Raw genomic sequence first — 9,725 nt, forward strand, 5'->3', positions numbered from 1 at the left:
AGGGAATTCTACAAAAGAAAATGTTGCTCGTATGTTAAAAAGGATTTGGAAAGGCATTTAAAAGTAATGACAAAGTTATTTTGTGCTTTATCCCTAAATCCGTATCTCAAGCCAGTTATTCTCTCATCTCTTCCAAATCCAATTCAAGTTGCAGTTAATCAAGCTCTCCAAACACAGAACAAAGACATTCTCCAGATCACTGTTGGAGAACTTCAACTAGAAGTCTTTGTTGCTCTGGAAGATATCTGCAACAGAAGAATGATATTCAAAGATTATCTCCATGGTGACAAAAGAATTGACAGAGCCTGTGATGATTCCTACTTGAAGTACAATTTCCCAAAAGATCATTTGTGTGATTGCCGCACAAAAAATAAGAAACACTTCAAAAAACATTCTTCTTTTCCAACTTCAAGAAGAAGGAAGAAAGTTGACCTCGATGGAGATATCTTAAGAAGAAAAGAAAGTCAACAAAATCTAATCGCAGTTACATCTGTAATCAAAAAGGACACTTTTCAAAAAATTGTCCAAAGAACAAGAAAGCCAAAAAGATTGCACAGATAGTAAAACAATCAGGAGTAAAGATTCAAGAAGATGATGATATTGAATCTATCTGCTCTATTGAAGATGAACCATCCGACAAAACAATTTTTGCTATCCATGCTTGTGATTCTTCAGAACCTGAATCGGATTATTCCGATATACAGATGATACAAGCTAAAGCTCAGACTGTTGACAGAGCTGTTGACACAGTCCCAGTTCCTCATATACCTGTTAAGGTTTATTTAGACAAGTATAGTAAACCCATTACTATAATTGCCTTCATAGACACCGGTGCAGCAGAAACCATCATGAACCCAGATGTTTTACCTTCAGAATAGTGGAAACCTCATATAAGGTATTTTGATTCTGCTGCTGATGTTCCTTTTGCTACTCATTTGATTAGCAAACCAATTACTATTCAATTCTTCCTAGGCTGTTGTGTAAAAACTACAGTATTGGGATCAAAACTTCCTAGAAAAGATATTGTAGTAGGTTTTGACCTCTACAAAAAAGCCCAGCATCTTAGAATACTCCCTGAAGGAGTAAGATTCAAAAATATTTTCCAACCCTTTGTCAGAATCCCAAAACTTTTTGTCATCCAATCTGAAAAAATCCTTCACATTATCCAGGAATTAAAAGCCCAATCTTGTGCAGAATCTCATTCTGAATTCCTGAATAAATGCCCAAACCCTTTGTGGAAAAACCCATAATTTTTCATTAAAATACCTTTCAAGAAAAATGAAGACATCAACCCAACAAAAGCCAGCCACCAGGGAATGAATCCAGAACATCTGATGCTAGCATCAAATGAGTGTAAATAATTACAGCATCAAGATCTGATTGAACCCTCAGATTCTCAATGGGCATGTGAAGCTTTTTATGTAAATAAAAGATCTGAACAGATCAGAGGAAAGTTAAGATTGGTAATTAATTACCAACCTCTTAATCATTTCCTCCAAGATGACAAATTTCCTCTTCCAAAGAAAGATTTACTCTTCTGAAGCCAAAGCAAGAGTCTTATCTAAATTTGACCTCAATGCAGGTTTTTGGCAATTAAGAATTCATCCTGATGACAGACCAAAAATAGGATTTTGTATTCCTAATGGACATTTTCAATGGAAAGTCATGCCGTTTAGATTAAAGACTGCTCCTTCTCTATTCTAGAAAGCAATGATAAAGATTTTTCATCCCTTGATGGAAAATGCTTTAGTATACATTGATAATATCTTACTCTATAGCAAAGATGAGGATTCTCATGCACAACTCCTTGAAGAATTCAAATCCCTTATTTTCAAATATGGGATAATACTGTCAGAAAGGAAAATGCAGATCAATAAATCAGATATTCAGTTTCTGGGAATGGACATCAAAGAAGGAAAATACTCTCCAGGACCACACATTGCTTAAGAACTTCTCAAATTCCCTTCAAAAGATTTGTCTTTCAAATAGGTCCAACAATTCATTGGGATTGTTAATTATCTTAGAGATTTTATTCCTAAAGTTTATAAGTATATTAACCCCCTACAAAAGATGCTTAAAAAAAACCCTCCTCCATGGTCTTATTCTCAGACAAAAGCTCTTCAACGATTGAAAGAAATTACCCAGGATTTGCCTCCATTTCAAATCCCCTCAGATGGAGAAAGAATTCTACAAACAGATGCCAGTGACAAATACTGGGGAGCAATCTTGCTTGAAAAAAGAAATGGCAAAAGACAACTCTGTGGATATAAGAGTGGAAGATTCTCAGAAGCAGAAATTCATTACCACTCCACATTCAAAGAAATTCTTGCAGTTAAGAAAGGTATGGAAAAATTCAAATTCCATCTTCTGGGTTATCATTTTCTTGTAGAAATAGATATGTCTTCATTTCCACAAATGCTCAAGTTTAAACAAAAAACTGTCCCTCATCTACAACTCTTAAGATGGGCAGAATGGTTTTCTGAGTTTAAATTTGATGTTAGACATATATCAGGAAAGCAAAATGTTCTTGCTGATCTACTTTTCAGACCCAAAGAAAATCCAGAAGTCTTCACCTACAAAAGAGTTTTTTGCCCTGACCAATCATGATGTATAAACCTTATTCCTCATCATCCACTTCTCCTACCCCTTACACTGTCACTCCTAATCTCCACCCTGAATATCCTCCAGAAGTTTTTACTCTTGTGGAAAAGAATTGTTTTCATCAGAAAGCTAGGGATATGATGTTCGAATATCAGATTCAAATTTTCAAGAATTTTGGGGGACTTATTCTTAAACCTTGGGGTATTCATCTAGATTATCCTTTCATACACCCAATAAGGTTTAAATTTGTTGAACAACCAAATAAATTAAAATGGTTTTTATGGTACTTTACTCATCTCTACCATATTGCTATACAGTTCGACACCCCTGATCACCTTTATTACTTGAAAAAAGCCATCAGAGGAAACATTGAACCAGAACAACAAAATTTCTTTACTTTTCTTATTTGGTTTCATCCTCTCCCACAATGGCTTCAGATTATTGAGTAACATTGCAATCAGACAAGAGGTAATTATGGAAGCTATATGATTATAATCTTCTACAAGCCTCAATATTTTGTCAAATGTGGAAAAAAACCCAGCTCAATTCTTTCCCTACCTCCTGGACCCATAAATCTCTTGAAAATGAAATCTTCAAAGACAATGTTCAATATAGAGAGTTACAAAAGTTTCTCTGCCAACTCAATAGGATTATTCCATTTGAGATATGGCCACCTCCAGTTATTGATGCACCATGGGACACCTGGCCAAGGACATATACACTTTATCATGAAGAAGTCCTAAAAGCTCTTCCTGAATATCATGAAGGAATCCCTGATCCTACAGAATAGTCTCAAGATTACCCATGGCAGTACAGTCAAATCAGTCTTGCTAAGATAGAACTGCATAATTAAAAAGAAAAAGATGAAGAAATGACCTGCTACAGTGAAGATTCCATAGATAGTGCTCAGTTTCCCTATTCAAATGCAAACAGCTAAAAATCACTTGTCGAGAATCTTGCTTTAATAATTAAAGTAGTTTGCTTTATGTCTAATATCAGTCCTGCTTTTACTTTATGTACAGTTTACTTTATGCTTTAATGTCTGATGCTTATCCTGTATACTGTTTACTATTTTGTTGTATTACATCTCCTTTGGCTATAAAAGAAAGATGTATTCTCATTGTAAAAATCAGAGAAGAGTTTCATAAATAAAATCCTAGTATGTTTTCTCTACATATGGCTTTCTAAAGATCTTTTCTTTTCTCTAAATCATCTTCTTTTTAAAAAACTTCAGATGAGTTTAAAAAGAATTTACAATATAGTTTGCTCTGTGCTTGCCATATAATGGACCCTGCATATCAGAAATATTGAAATTCTGATCAACAATACCTATATTGATGTGGATAGCTTAAGTCTCTTGAATTAAGGCTTTATAGCTAAAAGGCAGTGCCTGTTGAATAACTCGTGTGAAGAAAAGGTTTAAGTTTTGGCATAGCATACCTGCTACAATTCCTTTTTTCTTGCAATCCCTGAGTTTATCCACACCCGTATTGGTATTAGAGCCATCAGGTTCATCAAAACTCATCTGTTGTAATCTAAGTGATAGATAGATTTGGAGAAAAACTTTTCAATCATGACAGAAAATATGTTAGCACGTCCTTCTACTTCTTCTACACCCATCTCTTTACCAAATTTTCCTATGAAATCTCATTCTGCAAAAAAGATTTCCTCTTTATATGAAATAGAATATTTAAGTGAAGAAGATAAAGTTCAGCCTACAGATCTTCCTACTGTAAATCCTTATGCCGCTTACAGAAGGTCCGCCTTTTCTCCTGTAAAATCCATCAGAACTTTGATCAAAGGTTCCACTAAACAAGTCAGGGAATATATACAAGCTTCACGGTTTGATAGTTTTCCCATTTATGCAGCTTCACCAGAGCAGTTTGTTACTCTCGAAATTCCAGCAGAATTTCCAGCAGAATGGAAACGTGCATGATATACTCATATTCACTTTGGAGCTATACGTCCTGCTTTAAACTACCATGGCACAGCTGGAAAGCCTGTAGTTACAAGAATTGCACTTTTGGATTCTAGATATTTAGAATACCAAAATGCATGTATTGCTACAATTGAAGCTACGTTAAATTCTGGTCTGGTTATGGTCACTCTTTTTCCAAATTTCACAATGGCTTTAGCAGATCCTAATCTGACTAAAGCTCTAAAAGTTCAGATCCAAATAGCAGGAGCACCATAAGTGGCTTCAGCTATTACGTCTACTCTCCATTATCAGATTGTCTACAGAATTCAGGATCATGCCTTTAATCTATCAAGGCATGGGACAAATGACTCCTTACTTATATCAGTAAACACAAATGACCAACCTCATTGTGTTCATATTCCAAGATAAATTCCAAAAAGGGAACTAATCAAACTCTCCCCCCCAGAAAAATGGATCACTAGTTATGAAAAACTCCATAAGTATAGCCAACCAATCCAGTCAACCTCAAGTCAGATTACATCAAAGGGAGATGGACCGACTGAGACAAAGTTTGATCATAGTCATCTTCACAATTCCCAGAATCCCAATATTTTCCCGACCTAGTTAATGATGCAACCAAACGAAAAACTAGCACAACTTCATGATCAAGAGGATCCAGACTGTTGTTGCCCGTTATGTGAATCCGGCCCAGAAAGAAGCCTAATAGAAAGCTTTTCCGCAGATAGAAAACCTTTATACATGTTTAAAGACCCTGTAACTGGACATTGTCCTTGGGCTTTAAACTGTTCATGTGAATTATGCACAGATGACAGATTGGCCGCCTGGATTGATAGCATGGACATGATTGCATCAAAGCCAGGAAAAAAGAAGAAAAAGAAAAATTCAACTCAAGACGAGTTTTACAAAAGGTGGATGGATGGATATCCAAACATTGGACCACTTGGAGAAGACAATGGTAAAAATGTTTACCTTGTTGATTATTCATCTCACAAGTCTTTACCAAATACACAGGTTCTACCAGAACTGTGTAAACCTCTTTCTCCTCCTCCTCCAAAATTGTAACACCCCTAACCTGAATCTGAACGCTGGATTAAGGCTAAGAGGTATTACCGAACTAAACATTTAATTATCTCATTCACAGTGTCAATAAACATAAACAGAGATCGAGCTGAAATACATACTGATATTTAAGTTATACGCCATTTTCGTATGGCCAAAATATTTACAATTTCAAAACATAGTTATCATCAGCCTAACCTATACATGCCATATCGAGTCCAAAATATAACTATACCAAAAAGATCGATAGTGTGATGAATCACGACGATCCCCGAGTCGGTGGCCAAAATCAACAATCTATAAAACAGAGAAATAAATAACAGAGTAAGCTTTCAAAGCTTAGTAAGTTTTAAGCATCACAAACAATTAAAGACTTATCGAAAATCGAAACATTCATTCACACTTAAGTATCATTCTTTAATACTAATAATTCACAAAAATCATTGACTGAATGTACATGAGTACATAAAGAAATTTTTAACATATAATTCATATACAAATATACCATGACCGATTAAATCATTCTCATATTCACAAATATAACCATCAATCATATTTATATATATATATTCTTCTTTGATGCTAATGATTCACTTCGAAATCAATTCACCGATGAGTAAGTAATACATACCTGAACATTTTAAATGTATAGTACTTACTCGACGATGGTTTATTGCAAACATTCAATATCGTAATCTTACTTAACTTACTGGCATTTAGCCTGTTAGGTCTTAGGACTTGAAACCAATTACCAGCACAAGCCTGCGGGAATTTAAACCCGGTATAATACTAGCTCAAAGCTTACGGGACTTTAGCCCGGACATATTTCCAGCACGTAGCCTGCGGACCTTAAGTCCGGATATAATTCCAGCACATAGCCTGCGGACCCTAAGTCCGGATATACATCACTGAATGTCATGCATACTTTTTCGCAAGAAAATTCAATTCACATAACATCTCACAATCATAGTTCATTTATTCCATTCGAATAATAGCATAACATGGGCACCATTTGTAACGCCCCCACGCCCGAAACCATCACCGGAGTCAAGCTTGAGGTGTTACTAAACTTATCTTACCTTTTAAACAACTCTAAATCACTTATTTTAATTTTCGGAATAAACTGTTTTTCTGCGTCATAGTTACTTAAAAATTCATTTCTCGAGTTTCAAAACTTAAAATTAAGATCCGTAAATTTTTCATGAAACTAGACTCATATATATATCTACTAATTTTTTCTAGAATTTTGACTTATCCAATTAGTACAGTTTATTAGTTAAAGTTTCCTGTTTCAAAACTCGATCTGACCGACCTCTTCTTACTACAAACCATTTTTCTTCCTGTACAAAATTCATATGACTAAGTCGTTTGTTTCTATCAAAACTAGATTCAAAAGAATTCTAACCATATAAATTATACCTTCTAATTAGTTTTGTACAATTTATGGTGAATTTCAAAAGTTGAAACAGGGATCCAGAAATCGCTCGACCTGTTTCACTAAAACTCAGATATATCATAAAATATAATACTTTTACCTGTTTTGCTTATTCCATAAGAAAATATACATAATAATCTTTAATTTCATATATTATTCATCTTCAAACTATGTTTCTACAATTTTAGTGATTTTTCAAAGTTACATCATTTCATTACTTGAATCTGTTTTAGGTTACTTTCACATTTTCATATTTTTCATGTGATAATCATCATTCAATCATACATATTAATAAACATGTATATCATCAGCTATTTTCTTAGCTAATCACTAGCAAGTATTTACACATCATTCATTATTCATATTATACCAAAAGTAGCTAAGTTTCTATACATGCCATACCCAAAACAAAACGTCTAGTTATACCGAGTTATTTCTTTGATAGTGTGATCGGCCTCTGACATTTCCTTCGATCCTCGAGTGACTAGATAAGTACTATAAGAAGAAGAAAATAAAGAGATTAAGCACTAGGCTTAGTAAGCTTACAAGCAAATAAATCACAACATTCAACATAATGGATAATTATGCATAATATCATCTAACATCATAAATTTCTTTACTTCTCAATTTCTATCTTCTTCTTTATTCCCTTACCTTCTTTCTTACGACCTTTCCTTTTCATAACTATAATCTACTTTTCCTTTGCTGTTAATTCACTGTAATTTAACTCGTATCCTGACCCGTTGAACCACTCGGAATACTAAGGATACTAGGGTCGTTCTGCTCATCAATATCTCGCCAATGCCATGTCTTTGACATGGACTTACATGAATTATTCCTGCTCCAATGCCATATATAATATGGACTTACATGGCTCAATCCTGTCTCCAAAGCCATATTTCTAATATGGACTTACATGGCTCATTTCTGTTCTGTCCTGTCAACCCTAATATCCTAACATTCCTAGGGTTCAACCGGGGCTTTCTAACACTTTTCCTCTGTCACTTCACCTTAAATTCGACTTTAAATATTTTCATAACATAATATATAAATGCTGGAAATTGACAATAATAATGTAAAATAAAAGAATATTGCATTTATTTACTGTAAACTTACCTCGATACAAAATGTGACTAAACTTTACAATTTAGTCCTTTACTTTTTCTTTTCCCCGATCTACTCTCGAATTTCGCTCTTCTTGATCTATAATAGCAAATTTAGCTTATTTAATATCAACATTTATCAAAACAACCCTTTACTCAAACTTTGGCAAAATTACATTTTTGCCCCTAAACTTTCACATATTTGCACTTTTGCCCCAAGGCTCGTAAATTAAACTTCATCCTATTTTCTTATGTTTTATGACATGCTGATCATTTTTCCCTTCTATGGCAACATCAAATTCACACACTAACATGTACTTATGACTATTAGGTATTTTTACCGATTAAGCCTTTTACTCGCTTTTCACTTAAAACCAAGTAGCACAAGTTGTCTAACATAATTTAAAACCTCATATTCCATCATAAAACATCAAAATACACAAATTTCACCTATGGGTATTTTTCCAAATTTGATTCCTAACTTAAATTATTGCTAGCATAAGCTTTATCGAGCTACCGGACTTCAAAACGTAAAGATCATTAAAAACGGGGCTTGGAATCACTTACTATGAAGCTTGAAAGTTGAAGAAACCCCAGCTATGGAGAGAGGTAAGGTTCTGCTGGTAACTTGAAGAAGATGATACAATTTTATCATCTTTTTTACCTTTTTATTAATGTTAATAACTAAATGACCAAAATGCCCCTCCTTACTAAACTTTCAAAAATTCCTTCCATGTCCTAATTTTGTCCATGAACTTAAAATTGGTCAAATTACCATATAAGATCTCCTAATTAATATTCCAAAATAATTTCATACTAAAAACTTCTAGAATGCAAGTTTTGCAAATTATTCGATTTAGTCCCTAACCTCAATTTAAGCACTTTATGCATAGAATTTTATCACGAAATTTTCACACAATCATGTAATCATACCATGAACCTCAAAATAATAATAAAATATTTTTTATTTTATTTTTTTTACCCTGAATTTGTGGTTTCGCAACCACTGTTCCGTTTAGGCCCTATTTCAGAATGTTACATTTCTCCCCCCCTTTAGGGATTTTCGTCCCGAAAATCTTACCTGTGAAGAGATATGGGTACTATTTTCGCATAGCCTCTTCGGGTTCCCATGTAGCCTCGTCTACCCCATGTCTATTCTATAGTACTTTCACAAGTACAATACTTTTGTTCCTTAATTGCTTTACCTCTCGAGCTAGAATCTTTCTGGGTTCTTCACCGTAAGTCATGTCTGGCTGAATCTCAACCTCTGTTTGAGAAATCACATGTGACGGATCTGAACGATAACGACGTAGCATAGACACATGAAATACATTATGAATCTTCTCTAACTCAATCGGTAAAGCTAACCGATATGCTAATGGTCCGACTCTCTCAATCACTTCAAACGGTCCAATAAAACGTGGACTTAGTTTGCCTTTCTTGCCAAATCTGAGAACTTTCTTCCACGGGGATACTTTCAAAAAAACTTTGTCACCAACTTGATATTCGATCTCTTTTCTTTTTAAATCTGCATCGACTTACATGCATGTCTGTCGCTTTTAAACAATTTCGATAACTTTCACTTTTC

General features: G+C 34.3%; 1 long non-coding RNA gene across 1 annotated transcript; it reads right to left on the reverse strand.

Annotated features, from left to right (window-relative positions):
* Nucleotides 1-7,279: 7,279 nt before the first annotated feature.
* LOC128285716 (uncharacterized) lies at nucleotides 7,280-8,782 on the reverse strand. The gene is made up of 3 exons (XR_008276256.1): nucleotides 8,705-8,782; nucleotides 8,151-8,237; nucleotides 7,280-7,529 (listed from the first exon to the last, which is right to left on the reverse strand). It is a non-coding gene; the product is annotated as an uncharacterized LOC128285716 (long non-coding RNA).
* Nucleotides 8,783-9,725: the final 943 nt, after the last annotated feature.

The sequence above is a fragment of the Gossypium arboreum genome, chromosome 12, assembly GCF_025698485.1.
Source record: "Gossypium arboreum isolate Shixiya-1 chromosome 12, ASM2569848v2, whole genome shotgun sequence".
In the NCBI taxonomy this organism is placed as follows: Eukaryota; Viridiplantae; Streptophyta; class Magnoliopsida; order Malvales; family Malvaceae; genus Gossypium; species Gossypium arboreum.